General features: G+C 42.5%; 1 long non-coding RNA gene across 1 annotated transcript; it reads right to left on the reverse strand.

Moving 5' to 3' along the window:
* Nucleotides 1-4,762: 4,762 nt before the first annotated feature.
* On the reverse strand, nucleotides 4,763-13,371 carry LOC147060742 (uncharacterized). The gene is made up of 2 exons (XR_015068777.1): nucleotides 13,166-13,371; nucleotides 4,763-7,568 (listed from the first exon to the last, which is right to left on the reverse strand). It is a non-coding gene; the product is annotated as an uncharacterized LOC147060742 (long non-coding RNA).
* Between the last annotated feature and the right edge of the window lie 2,383 nt (nucleotides 13,372-15,754).

Here is a 15,754-nt window from a genome sequence, read left to right on the forward strand (position 1 = left end):
GATTAGGGAGTCCAACACTTATTTAAGAAGAAAAGAAATATGGCTTCGACTGGGCATAGTGTCATGGCAAAATTTTCTGAATAAAGCCGGGTCTGGCTGTGGAGGGATAAGAGGGATGTAAGCAGAGAAATAAAACACATCGATACCTTTGTTGTCAGGCTATGACTGGAATTTGATATTAAAATAAGTTCTGTGGTTTGTTATTGCTGTTGAAAATGTTGGTAGTCAACTCATTCACTGCCAGCTCTGTTGAGATAAATCTTTGACGTCGATAGACGTCAATGGCAGTGAATGAGGTAACTCACCATCTCAGAGAGGGAATCTAGTCTTTAAGACTACTTGTTGGTTTGAGCGTGAGTGTAAATACTTGTTCACAAGTGGAAAACCTATATAGACACGAGTCCTCCGGTTTGTTGGCAACCAGTTCAGAGAGTGTACCCTTCTTCTTGCCTACAGCCAGTAGATAAGCAGTCGAGAAAATGAATGGATCATCACTTATTTCCATAACATTGATATGGCGGCTCCCTAACCGGGCAAAACATGCCTGTTTTGTTGTTGTTTTTTTTTACTAAATAAAAATAAGCAAGAACATACTGCATCAAACCTTTCCTTGGGGTGCGGGCTTATAGTAAATATTGGGAATTGCTGATAAAAACAAGTGATAAACAAGCAAACAGGCAATAATTTACAGCAAGCGTAAATCAACAAGCTTGTTGCCAAGAAACTTTACTTGCTTGAATAATTTTGCTTGCACCATTTTGCTGACAATAGACAACCCAATAAAAATTAAAGCAGGACCGATGGTGGATCTCAACCGGACATTTGGGAAATGCTGGTGTATAGCATTAAATAATTCATGTTTAACGATCAAGATCCTGATCCAGCTTCTGCAGACCTTGCTGATTATCTGATCATGAACATCGAGAGTGTTGCAGCAGGGAAACCTATAAAACATACAGGAATATTAATATTGATCATATTTTTATAAAATATTTTCTTTAGCTGACACAAATTCAAAACTGACTGGATTTATAGCTTTAAAATACTTTCTTTCTCTGTTGTTTCTCTTCATGGCTAAATGTGACGTAGTGCATAAGTGATGTCTCGATTGTGAAGTCTCAATGCTCTGCTTCAAGCAGGAAATTTTGGAGTTCTTTATTTCCGAATACGGTCTCATCACATATTTTATTGTTTAATTATTACTATTTTTGATACATGCACAATTGGAAAAAAAGTCATTCCTGTTTTGTCACAGAACACGCACTGATGCACTCAAAAAGCTGTTAACAGCACTACCACCATTGTGAATAAATGGTGAGTCACAGTTTTCTGAGAGCTGATTGGTCTCCAATTTGTCTCAAATTACTTCATTGAGCAAACGTGAGGTATAAAATAGATTTGCATTATTAAAGTAACGTGTTTTCCATCTCTTTAGTGGCATCACTGCGTGGACATAATCGTCCGTCCGTCCATCCGTCCGTCCATCCATCCATCCATCCATCCATCCATCCATCCATCCATCCATCCATCCATCCATCCATCCATCCATCCATCCATCCATCCATGCTTCAAAATACTACATTGGTCTTTGGCCGGACTTTTGAGATTAATAGCATGAACGGTATGTAACGTTGGCAAACTGATAGCCCTCACTATATAAATACAAACTGTGTTATAGAGTTGAAACCTAGGTCTCATTATTAGAGGCATGTCGATCCAGTCACCCATTTTTATATACTGCTTATCTTCGTTAGGGTCATGAGGGAGCTGGAGCCTATCCTAGCTAACTTGTGCAAGGGACGGGGTTACACCCCTGAGTGATTGCCACAAGCCAATCGCACGTTTACATTTACAACTACGGACATTTTAAACGTTGGAGAAAAATGGAGTACACAAGGGAAAAATTCCAACTCCACAAAGGAAGGTCCACACTGAGATTCAAATTGCAAACCTTGAAATTGTCAGACGGACTTGCTAACCACTGGCCCCACAATGCTGCTGGCCGCATGCAGTTGGTGGAAAGTGAAACAAGTGACTCACACAAAATACAAGTTTGGAAAAGAAACGTTTCCATCCAATAACATTTGAATGCACTGAGGATATACAACAACAAAACGCCAGCTGAAGCCCACATCTTAATACTGAGAACTGATTTGCTCTTAAAGCTTCAAGTTCACAGCAGGGATTTTCTGACCTTTAAATGCTACTGGATTTATTCATGAAGTGGTGCAGATCAGCAGACTTTGGTGGCATTGTAATCTAATCAACTCAAGTGAAGTAGCCTGAGTTTTTGACAAACCCAATTTAGGGAACACGTGTATTGGAGCGCACGCATGCACTGATTTGCGTCACGAAATTACCACTTCAACTCAATTCAAGCGAACTTCATGAGTGCTAATGAACAACGCTTCCAACAGCGACGTGACAATGCAACAGTTATGCATTTTCAGACTTTTAATACCAGTATTGTACTAACTACCAAATTGGGATCATTATTTTGCAGGCCAATTTGGCATAATAAAATTCTGGTAACTGATTAAAATTGTTCTTTTAAAGTCACAATATGTTGAAATGTTTGAAAGAGATCTTTGAAAAGTTTATTGTAGAGACAGCTGTTGGAAGCAGATTGCTTAGTTAGTCAAATTCAGGTAACTGAATAAAATAGTTCTTATGAAGTCACAATATGTTGAAATGTTTTTGTGATCTTTGAAAGTTTACTGTAAAGACAGCTGTTGGAAGCAAATCGCTTAGTTTAAGATTAGAAAATGTGGTATATTTGTAATAAATAAATAAATAAATAAAAATCTAAAAAGCATGCAGCTAGCACGCTCCAAGCAGAACAGGAGAAGTTTATCCATGCTTTTCCGTCTTGTAGACTTGATTATTGTAGGCCAGCGTGAACTGAAAATTGCTTCTGCTTTTAAATCCAGGTTAAAAAATATGCTTTCTACTTATTCCTTTGTTGAAGATCTTTCAAGTATCTTTACAATTGATTCACCTGTCATCATTTCAGAAAGTTAATATGCTTCTTTACTTTGCTGTCAAGATCTTTTTGTTGTTAAATGTGTCTAGATGTAGTAATTTAATAAGCCACTTTGGTTCTCTTTGCTTGGCCTTTGAATATCCTCAGCAGTTCCGTTTGTAAACGCTTTCAGGTCTCGTGCTTTAGGTTGTGTGAAGCACATTGAGTTCTCTTGTGCACAAAATCTGCTAGCAATATAAATAAATGCTTTAATGGGCAAGTAACATACTATAGGTTCAATCATTAAATGTTTAATATTTTGCAAGTGTCATTGTCTGTACTTTAGAGATAACTTATCACACGAAATTGGGTTTGTGCAGCCCCCCCCCACACGAAAAACCCCAAAAAAAACAATTAAAAGGACAGTAACTGGAGGGTTTTTTTTCCTTCATTTTATAATTAGCTTGAAATTGAAGTGATCCCATCTCTCACCTGCAATTAGTCAAATCCTTTAACGGCTAATATACCCTCAAGGGTTTGGTGTCATCTCATCATGAAGATGTGCTTTGGTTTTCCACTTGTTCCTGAAAAAACGTACACCAGTCAGTCATACTGTGCAGAGGCTGATGTGGAATTTAATGCAGTCATGCAGGAGCAGGACTCCGAGGTACTTCGATCATACGTGGGAGGAAATATCAGCGAGCATTCCTCATGCTGCCCTCGGGTAACATTTGCTCATTCCTTGTGGTCTTTTATTTCAGTTCCCAACTCCCGAATCTGAGAAAACACAAGCGTCATCAGACAGAGAGCTCATCAAGCACTTTGATGAGGACGAACGGTTCGGAAGATAAAGGAACGAATGAATAAAGATTGCGCAATATTCAGATAGGGTCCTTGATTAAATGTTTAACTTGCATAATCAGCGTTATCATACACAAGTTGTGCTTGACAAACTAATTTGTGTCTGCAAGTAACATCGTAGTTTAACACTACTGAATATTTTCAATAACAAGATACATCCATGTCCATTTTTCTCCATGAACAGAACTGAAGTTCCTATAAATGTTTTGAACATGTCGCTTATTAAGGCCCTGTCATTTATTCTTCTGATTTCCTGGAGCTAGTCTTTGCCAAAAGAAAAAAAAAAAAAGTTTGACAGCACTCACTGCGTAGACCAACAATGGGAAGGCAAAATGTTAAAATGATAAAACACTTTCATGATCATGACAAAGATGATTTACATTGCAGGTGTGCTTCAGGCACCTTTTCGACATTTTTAATTTGCATGCAAGTGTAAAATAAAGTAGACTGGGAAATAAAAGCTTTATCCTATTAAAACAATTATGAATTGACTTGGTTTAAATACTATGTTCAACAATAGCACAAATGCCACTACAATTTTGTTGAAAATTATAGAGTCAAAGTATGCTATTTCCACCAGCATACTCTCAATTCATAATAGATTTATTTGGTTGTTGTTTTGAACAAATGAAGTGGACTCTCTGCAACTATGGCAACCTTTTCGGTGTGCGCAACCATGTGATCAAAACGCAACGTATTGTAAGAGAATGGGACGCCATTTAGTGTCAAGGCCGCACAGAGCCTGTTTCTCCGGACTCAGATAACTAAAAGAAACGAAAAATAGATAGGGGCATGTTAGGATACGGATTTTAGCTATTGATCTGACTCCAAATTACGATCAACTTTAACACAAGTTTCTATGTCCTAATCCACACACTGGCGCACCTAACAATTTTGCGAGTTCGTTCTGTCAAAGAGAAGACCAGTAGATCAATCAGACCAAATTTACCAAATGTTTATTCCTAACAAAGTGCTCTAATACAGGCCTGGGTCCCGGGTCCCTCACACTAAAACTCGTGCGTTTCTGTGACCACCAAAAGACGACACATTCTTCCGGGTTGCCCAGTTTTAAAGAAACACAATATGAATATTAAAGCATGCAAAACATTGTGTGATGATTGGTCGATGGTCATCTCCTCCCCGTCGAGGTGTCATCACTGTGGTCAGGAGTTGGGGGTTTTCCTCTCGAAGCCCAACCACCTGGACGTGGTATTGTTCTTTGATCACCGACCTCGAGGTGTTATCTGTTGGAATAATCTCGGGGGAAGCCTTGGCCTGCCAGATCAGGAGGCCTTATTTTATGAGTTTACGACTCTCCTTTAAACTAAATGCTTTCTATTTGGTTCAAGGAATGTCTTTTGATCCTTGTCAGCCTTATGTTTCCTTCCTGTCCTTATGTTACTTTTGTGTTTGTTTTGTAAGAAGTCTTCAATGACAATGAGCAGAGCTTCTTTGCATAGGCGAAATGTTCTTTGTCAGTTTAAAGGGACTTCATTCCTTTTAGTTAACTGTAGCTTTGATTCATAGATTGTAGATGATCAAAATTGGTTATATACAGTTTGAAGAAGTCACATTAAAGTTATCCCATATTTACTCAATGTTCGTTTAAGGAACTGTATATCAGTTACCTTACATTTACTTAATATGTGCTGAAAGGTTTAAGTAAGGTTAGATATTATTATTATTATGTGTTGTGTTAGTTTACTAAGAAGTTAAACTTAGCAGGAGTCGGCCACCTGTGGAGAGGACAACTGGTTGGGGGAAGAAAGCAGACTCTGCACTCCCAATGTGGGGGTCGAGAAGATCAATTCACACTACACTACATTCCTTTTCTAATCAGCGTTACTACAGCCACTATCTCCCTTCCTTTAGTGTAGCAACGCCTCTGTAGCCAGGGCATCCAAGACATCAAAAGGAGGAGCACGTGGGGGAGGAACTCAGAACTGGCGGAAACTGCAACCGAGCCTCCCCCCCAATACTAGATATTATATTGATATGATTATATGTTTAACACAACCTTGAAAAATATGTTTGCTAACTGCTGAAAGCACATTTCCCTTTATTCCCTCTCATGACCTCATTTATGAGGTCATCACCCGCGACTCTAGCAAATATCTACCAGTGCGCTATCGGTCCTTTCTTCCTCCCGCGGCTCATGTTGAGCCACCAGGGTATATTGGCCCATCGGTGGCAACGGGCCAACGGTTTTCTCGATCAACCGGACAGTGAGTGATCTAATACATGGAACACAACAACAACCGCATAACATCATAATTGTAGTAAAAATAGCCACAGCAACAAGCACAGACATGATGAGCCCTTTCCAGTTTCCAAACGTTTTCATCCAATCAAACCAAATATCGGTGTGTACACCTGAATGATCTTTCATCTTTTTATTCAGTGTCCTTAGTCCTTCCAACGCCTTGGTCAGTCGTCCCCCTGGTGCCGTGTTGTTTGGGATGAAAGTACAACATGCATCACCAAACATTCCACACACACCATGTTCCTTAGCCAATAGCATGTCCAACGCAATTCTATTTTGGAACGCCATTAATGACGTCGCGGCCAATTGTTCATGAACTGCGGCAAATGATTCAGCTGTATAATTACCAAGTCGTTGGACATTGTAATGAACGTAATTAATACGGTCTACATTTTTATTGGGGGTGATCCATAGGAAGATACTTTCGAATCCCGAGGCCACTTGATTAACGAGTTTATACTCATCTGGTACACCTCGGGGCACTCCTATAGCGTCAATATATGTTGGATCATCGTCGCTCAACCACGGGGGCAAAACGTTTCTTTTGGCTCGCTTTAGGAGCTCCGTCAATGGGGACTCCAGGTCCCAATTGAGATTCTGTATTTCAATGGGGACAACCACCACAGGCATTATCAAAGACACGAGGGCACAGATACCTGATGCATTCTTCGGCAAGCGATCATATAATTTGTCATCACCACACCACAACCAGATGTCTGCACGAGAGAGAGGAGAGGTTACAGTCAGTGACAACTTGAATTTGCACCATGTGGAATCTATTGTCCCAATACTTATGCCGGTCCCCTTTAACTTTAAACATGTCATATTTTGTTGAGTCACATGGTTGTCAAAAACGGGCTTTCTTTTTTAGTGAATAATTGTATGCCGTGACTCTCCAATGCCCTCTCAACCAAAGACAAACTAAACTCACCCCCTAAGCATTGAGAATAAAACAACCACATTTCTCCGTATGTTAATTTACCTTTTCCATGACATGAAGCAACTACAAACCGTCCATCCCCTTTACATTGGTGAATACATGTCCCTTCTCTGTCTGGTGGGGCTAAATCCAATATTTCCCTTACCTGTTCAATTTGCTTCCTCCACACCCTTCTCTGGTACTTTTCCAATTTGTCCTGTAACGTTTGGTTTGTCTCTGTCCAATTAGACAATGTGACATGCATTTGCCAATTCCCGCTGTCACATCTCTGTCTCAAACCTTCCTGTTCTTCTCGTGAGAGCTCTTCTGTTGTGTTCACAAAAACTACTTCTCCTTTGCATCAATATTGTCTATAGGTGGGTGAAATTTGAATCTGGGACGTTTTCTGCTGGATAGTCTCATCAATTGTCATCAATGTCCACACAAAAAGACAACTTACTAAAAATAGCACTACTAAAATTAATTCTGAAAAATCCGAAAATCCTTTCGAGCCCTCTCCTTTACTTTTCCGTATTGCTGCTCCTTCTCCTTCTGTCACCCCCCTTTGGCCGGGTCCGGGACACGGCCAAACAAGAATACCTTCATCTTGACGGAACAAACTCTGGGGCCGGACGTAGGTGTGAGTAGTGATACCACCGACGTCCTTTGAAGTCGAGCTGGGTCATGTGAGAGGTCCTGGCCAAGACACGAAAGGGGCCCTTCCACCTGGGCTCCGTCCACTTTCTGGAGATGACTCTGACGTAGACGTGTACATGTGAGCTGTTTCTCCACCGACACGCCTTCCTCCGCCGCAGCCGTTTTCTCTCCAATCTGTGCAGAAACACTGGACACCAAAGCAGACAAATAGGACCCTTATGCTGTATGAGACCAATTTGGTACCGTAACATCCTCCGGTGGGACGAGCGTCGTTGCTGGTCCCGGCATTAGACGACCTGTCATCAATTCAAACGGTGCAAATCCAGTGTGCCTGTTAACAGATTGCCGCACAGACAACAAGGCAAGCGGAATCGCTTGGAGCCAATTCATTCTCATTTGAGCAATAATTTTGGCCAGTTTTTTCCTTCAACGTCCGGTTCATTCGTTCAACTTTGCCCTGGCTCTGAGGATGGTAGACACAGCCGAATCGATGCTTCAAACGCAAAATTGATTCCACCTTGGCCAAGGCTTTGTTGTTAAAGTGTGTACCATTGTCAGAGCGGATCAGGGCGGGAAAACTATGCGTGGGGATGTAATGGGTGATCAAAGCCTTGATCACAGCAGCAGAATCTTCTTTCGAGCACGGATATGCCTCAGGCCAGCCTGAGTAAGCGTCAACCAACACAAGCAAAAAGCGTTTCCCATTCACTCTTGTATTCATGTCGGTGAAATCAATGATCACCTCTGCTCCCAGCCACGGGGTCGGCTGAAACAGGCCGGGCTTAGGCTTCAACGTAGGATGCAAACAGGAGTCTGGGTGTTCCCCGTCCAGATTACTGGACCGCGGAACACCAACATCATCTCCAGCAATCCTGTCTGCCATGGGTTGTTTAATTTGGTATGCATTCTGAGACTCAAACCAGTACAAATTAGGAATGTGAGTTTCCCGCCAATCGGTCTGTTGCAACAACTGCTTGACCATTGAGCCCAATTGTCTGGCCTTGTGTCCTGGGGCAATAGCTAGGGAAATGTGTGGCACCCCTTTTTCTGTCATTTTGAACCACTGCATTTGTTCATGTGTCAGCTCAGTTACCGCTGCAACTCCCTCTTTACCAATCAAAATGCGTGATGAAATTAAATCCCACATGTGCCCTTCAATTTCTTCAAACAAATCCCGATATACATCATCACTTTTTCGGTCATAATATAGAGTGCAATGCAAAGGATCAACAGGTGGGTGGTATGGCGTCAGTGAGCAGATCCAGGGTTTCCACAGTTGGTAGGTCGAGAACACACCACCACCAGCAGGGGTCTCTGGCTCCAGCCTGGCCCAGTAGATGGTTGCCGTTTCTGCTTCTGTTGGTAGGGGCGCCATCAGCCACTGACCATGTTGTTGTATTTGTTGTGAGCACTGGATGCTGATGCCATCTGGAAATTGAATAATCACTCCCTCTGGCCCGCACAGAATTCTGGCTTCAACGGCTGACAACAAGTCCCTCCCCATCTAATTGATTGGGGTGTCCGTGGAATGGATGTATTTGTGCCAGAGTCTACACCCCGTCCGGGTGATCACAGTCTCAAGTGGTTTGGTAAAAGGCAGAGTTTGTGGTTTTCCCGAGAAGCCGACCAAAGTTGTTGTTTTCTTTGACAGTGAGGATACAGGAAGGGCAGTGTTTATTGATGAATATGTTGCGCCTGTGTCCACCAGCATCTGCACAGGTTTTCCCTCCACTGTCACATGAAGCATTGGCTCCGCCGGGCCGCTGCTTCTCTGGCTCCCCGGGCATCCCTATTCGAATTGTCCACACCAGAGATCATCATGTTGATAGTACTGACCTCTGTGTGCTTGTGGCTGTTGCCAGGGTCGTCCACTCGAGGGAGCTGTTCGTGTTTGTTGTATCGGCTCCTCGGGTTGATGTGGCGGGCCTCCGGCTGGACGGCCGGCTCCGTGCGGTCGATACTGCGGGCACTCTCTTGCCCAGTGATCGGTTTCGCCGCAGATGTAGCATGCGTTGGGCGAATGGTTTTTGTATGTCGCCCTCCCCGGGTAAGCAGGTGCACTCCCTCCCCGGCCTCTGTATCCGCCCCGGAACTGGCCCCTTCCGCGTCCCACCACCTGAGGAGCCTGTGACATTTGCATTTCCTTTTTCTGTGATTTAGACTGTCTAGCTTCACCATGCATTTTTGCCAACTGTAATTTCAACAACTGTTTGGATAATGCGTCTGTCTCGTTATCAACTTTAGCTTGTGACTCAGTAAACATTCTGCAGTGATGCAAAAGATGACGTTTAAACCGTTCCTCGGCACAAACCAGAATGTCAGGGTCTGACATTAACTGCTTCTTCACATCTGGCGGAAGTCCATCCACCAGCGCCGTCCGGAAGAGCACCTCTGCCTCGTGCGTGAGAGCCGGATGGCGACCTGTGGTTTCAATCCAACTCTCCACACATGTTACATAATGTTGGGCAGGTGACATTTTCACATCATAAGGAAACATAGTGGGGGCCAAATCGGTGGGTTGTGGGAAAGTCATTTTAATGTTTTCAAACAGGGGCGCTGCTACTTGTGGCAAGGGCACCTCCCTCCCCAGTCTCGCTGTGCCTGCTGCTTCCTCAATCGCCTGCAATTGCACTAGGGAGCATGCTCCTGCCAACATCTGTCGCATGTCACCAAGTGTACAACTCTGTCCACTCATTAGAGCCAAAAACTTGTTCAGCCACACCTTGCCTCCTCTGTGTAGTGGGGGCATCTTTTCCATCATCGCAGTTACATCACGGAGCACCATGGGCTCGTAACGCTGACCATCCGCTGTTGCCACTAGGGGACACATCAACTCATTTTTCTGAACCTCTGCTTGTATCATCTGTCCACGAGTACTCCGCAAATTATATTCTCTCCGTGTCTGGCCCTCTCCCTGTCCGCCCTTTTTTCTACCATTCAGATTCGCGTACTCCAACATTTTCCTCTGTTGCATCACAACATCATCTTCCTCCTCACCTCCGCTACCGTCCCGCTGTGAATGCTCTTTCTGTCTCCACTCACTCTTCGCGTCTTGTCTTATTTTCTCCGTTACCCATTTCAACATCTGCGCTTCCTGTCTACGCTGCTCATCAACTTGATCAACTTTCTTTTTTAGCTCCTCGTTCTCGGCACTTAGTCTATGCCCACCTACTCCTTTCGTTATGTTGGACGTTTGAGGGCTCGGAGCGGGGGTGGAAGTGTCCACGCGGGACGCCTCCTCCTCCCTGATCCGTCGCCTCTCTCTATTTACTGCTTGTTCAATCAGTTGTACAATACTTTGATCCGCCCTTTCACCTTCGCCCTCGACATCCACCACCAGTCGGCCACCCAACGTCACCACTGGAGCCATCACTCCGGGGTTGCCGTACGGCGGCGGTCCAACAGCAGTCACTCCGAGTGTGGGGGCACTCGGGGGTGTTACATCATGCAAAGATGGATAAATGCCCTTGTATTCAACTCCTTTCTTATCTATTTCCACCGCTTTCTCTTCCACTTTGGCATGTATCGCATACAATTAAGAAATCTACTTGCCATGTACTTCTCATCACCTTCAAGAGTTAGAGATTTACCGTTTTTTATTTCCTATCTTAACTTGGTATTTTTAGATTTTTCCAATTTTTTTCAATTTTTTGTTTTACTTTTTTTTTTTTTTACTTTTTTTTTTTTTTACTTTGAGGATCCTCAATGCAGGATTAAATTTACCCTTCAACAAAATTACTAGCCTGTGTATTACGGTTGGTTTTTGCTAGTACTGTTTTTTACTGTCAATTTATCCTACCATTCACACTCTCAACGCACACACACCTCTCATCACACACACTATCTCACTCCATTCATTCCTCTCAGCACACGCACTCCTCTCATCACACACACTATCTCACACACACTCCTATCAATTTGGGGCATTTTGGATGTTTTAGCGGTCTGATCTCTCACAGAAGGAACTGTTACCACCGGATGTTTTCGGGAGAGCCTCACACCTCCCAGGATCTCAAAAAAAACCTGGCTATTTGAATACGCTCGTCAACGTACCCTTGTCCGCCACGACTAGGCTAGGTCCCGGACCTATTCGTAATACGCGTAAGTCCCTGACTTTACCGTACACGTCACACACGTAAGTTCCAAACTTATTTGCCGTATGTATCTCTTGCACACTTTATTTGATCTGAACAACAGTCTCCTCTTAAATTTCCTTTTTCAATTTGCAGAATTTCGACTTATAGTAACAGGTATTCTGCTTACCTTATCAGTGATGAGCGCTCAGGGTTGAGGAGACGTTGTACCAGCTCAACGTTGTGCACCTTACTTATTCCAAACGGTTCGCCGACCGAGAGACAGCGTCCCGGACGCTGTCCGGTGTCCTGGATACAGACCACGAGTTGTCAATTACCCTTCTCTCGACATCACGTCGGGGTCACCAAGAAATTGTTAGGATACGGATTTTAGCTATTGATCTGACTCCAAATTACGATCAACTTTAACACAAGTTTCTATGTCCTAATCCACACACTGGCGCACCTAACAATTTTGCGAGTTCGTTCTGTCAAAGAGAAGACCAGTAGATCAATCAGACCAAATTTACCAAATGTTTATTCCTAACAAAGTGCTCTAATACAGGCCTGGGTCCCGGGTCCCTCACACTAAAACTCGTGCGTTTCTGTGACCACCAAAAGACGACACATTCTTCCGGGTTGCCCAGTTTTAAAGAAACACAATATGAATATTAAAGCATGCAAAACATTGTGTGATGATTGGTCGATGGTCATCTCCTCCCCGTCGAGGTGTCATCACTGTGGTCAGGAATTGGGGGTTTTCCTCTCGAAGCCCAACCACCTGGACGTGGTATTGTTCTTTGATCACCGACCTCGAGGTGTTATCTGTTGGAATAATCTCGGGGGAAGCCTTGGCCTGCCAGATCAGGAGGCCTTATTTTATGAGTTTACGACTCTCCTTTAAACTAAATGCTTTCTATTTGGTTCAAGGAATGTCTTTTGATCCTTGTCAGCCTTATGTTTCCTTCCTGTCCTTATGTTACTTTTGTGTTTGTTTTGTAAGAAGTCTTCAATGACAATGAGCAGAGCTTCTTTGCATAGGCGAAATGTTCTTTGTCAGTTTAAAGGGACTTCATTCCTTTTAGTTAACTGTAGCTTTGATTCATAGATTGTAGATGATCAAAATTGGTTATATACAGTTTGAAGAAGTCACATTAAAGTTATCCCATATTTACTCAATGTTCGTTTAAGGAACTGTATATCAGTTACCTTACATTTACTTAATATGTGCTGAAAGGTCCAAGCAAGGTTAGATATTATTATTATTATGTGTTGTGTTAGTTTACTAAGAAGTTAAACTTAGCAGGAGTCGGCCACCTGTGGAGAGGACAACTGGTTGGGGGAAGAAAGCAGACTCTGCACTCCCAATGTGGGGGTCGAGAAGATCAATTCACACTACACTACATTCCTTTTCTAATCAGCGTTACTACAGCCACTATCTCCCTTCCTTTAGTGTAGCAACGCCTCTGTAGCCAGGGCATCCAAGACATCAAAAGGAGGAGCACGTGGGGGAGGAACTCAGAACTGGCGGAAACTGCAACCGAGCCTCCCCCCAATACTAGATATTATATTGATATGATTATATGTTTAACACAACCTTGAAAAATATGTTTGCTAACTGCTGAAAGCACATTTCCCTTTAGGCACTATCATGCCAAGATAAATGTCAAGGCCATAAGGGCCGATATTTCGATAGAAATAAAGAACTGAAAGTACTCCACCTATATCAAAAACCACCCCACCCACTGGAATCCATCTGCCATCAGAAGGCTTTTTTCTTCTTTTTAATTTCACACGTCGACGGTTCTCTTAATTCCACCTGTGTCATCTGCTTATGTTGATGACTTCCTCATTATAACTATCAAAAGGTTTTATTGTTGCAAAATAGTTGTTATAAAGAGTGAAATGTAACTTGGCTCTTACTTGATTGATTATTGACACGCTGCATTGTGCTTATAACCGTTCGGAATGGAACTGTTGCTTGCGGCGACACTATTTGGGTTCAGTCTGATTTAACTCTAAACCTAACATGGCAGAGAATAAAAAATTGCCCGGCATGACAAGAGTGATTTGTTTGGAGAGGTGGGGGTCAATCATAATAAAAGTGTACATTTCAGTCAGGAGAGTGCCGGCCCGCAAATAGCAGAAATTCACATTCAATTGATGCTCACTGATATGCATTGTGTGTGTGTGTGTGTGTGTGTGTGTGTGTGTGTGTGTGTGTGTGTGTGTGTGTGTGTGTGTGTGTGTGTGTGTGTGTATGTATATATATATATATATATATATATATATATATATATAATTATCATATTGTAAAGTTCATATCGTATCGTGACATTTGGGTTTCATTACGTCCCTTCTTAACTTCTTCTTGTTCATTAAAGCATTAACTTCGTAACATGAATATGAATATGCACATGCACTCGGCAGTTTTGAAATTAGCCACGCGTTATAGAAAAACGTCCTTCCTTCTAACAGCATTCAAAGTTGAGATTTCAATCAAAGCTATTCTTATTATTCTTGTTTCTGTTATTAGTTCTTATGATTTGTAATTCTCAGTTTGATTATTTTGATCTGCTCTGTTTTGAAAAGCCATTTTGAGGCTGCTCCTTCTTTTGGAATAGTGTCACGCCAAGCCATAAAAAACTCTTTTGAGGCTCACTGACCTGAGTCCTCATGCGGGAAGCTTTGATTGCGAACAGTACGCATGACGGCGGTTCAAACTGAAGTGGAATGCACAAACTTCAGTGGCCTTTGCCGTTTCATTCTACAGCAAAGAAGATGGTCAAGCAGGTCAGGTGAATGAGATGAATTGACATGTGGTTCTGAGTCCATTCCACACACTTTTTCAGTCACACTCCACCATGACAGTCACCCTTTGTCTCCACAACTGAGGAAGCAAAAACATCTTTGCCCTCTGATATGGCCTGACAACACACAACTCACATTTAACCTTCAGCTCACACTGTCTTTCACGGGGAGCCTTTGACTAAAAGGCAGCACAAATATTTTCACACAGACCCGTTTCACATGATCAAACAGTGAATGTAGACAGCAGCTAGCCTTGTGGAAGATGAAAAGCAAAAGATAGATGAAGACTGGAGGCTATCTAACCCCATGGACCTAAGGAATCTGTATATAGCACCCAATCAACAACTTCTCTCTGGTTTGAAAGTCTGATGTTTGTCCACATAAGAAATGGATTTCTGCAACAATGGATGTATAATGTCACGGCAAGGAAGACAGGATATCGTCATTTGTGATGATCCATCCTGTCTTCAGGTGGCTTTACTAATTGTAGGAAAGCAATCGGTCATTCAGCACGACTCATTTCTGACAGTTGATGTCTGCTAAAGGTAAAGTAACTTGTACTTACTTTTAGAATTAACTTATCCGTAAAGTGACTAAGTCACTATTTGGTCAAGGTAACTGTAGCAACAGTGATGAAAATGTTCAGTTTATGGTTCGGAGTTGAAGACACTCCAGCTTCCCATGGCCCTGGACAAGATGTATTGAAATAGATGGATGGATGGATCGAATGTGTGAATTTGATGGCACAAAATCCCCGCTGTCCCTGAGGCAGAGTCACCGCAGCATATAAATGTACATAAACATGGTAAATATATTATAACGTTGCAGTCCATTTTCCGTTTTTCAATTTTATCTGATGCTGATACACAACTACATGTGCCAACATGGATTTGTGTGATCTTGTCAGTTGAGCACAGTGATTTTATTGTAAGAGCAGAATAGATGTGAACTTTATTACAGAAGGAATGCATTTAACACAATATGTGAATTTGTCTTACTGGATAGCCACAGGAACTGCAGAAGAAGGTCATATGATTGTACAACAATTTGTGCTATGAAGAAGCCACGGAGCAGAACAACAAGGGTGTGGAAACAAATGCTCCACTCGGGCTCGTTTCATAAAAGTTACCTGGGAGGCGTTATTCAGATTTTGTTCTGCTCTTATCGTTTGATAATGACCAATACGCTTGTGGATGTGTTCCTGTTAG

This window comes from Syngnathus leptorhynchus, chromosome 2, assembly GCF_054491065.1.
Source record: "Syngnathus leptorhynchus isolate UIUO chromosome 2, UIUO_Slep, whole genome shotgun sequence".
NCBI classification, from domain to species: Eukaryota; Metazoa; Chordata; class Actinopteri; order Syngnathiformes; family Syngnathidae; genus Syngnathus; species Syngnathus leptorhynchus.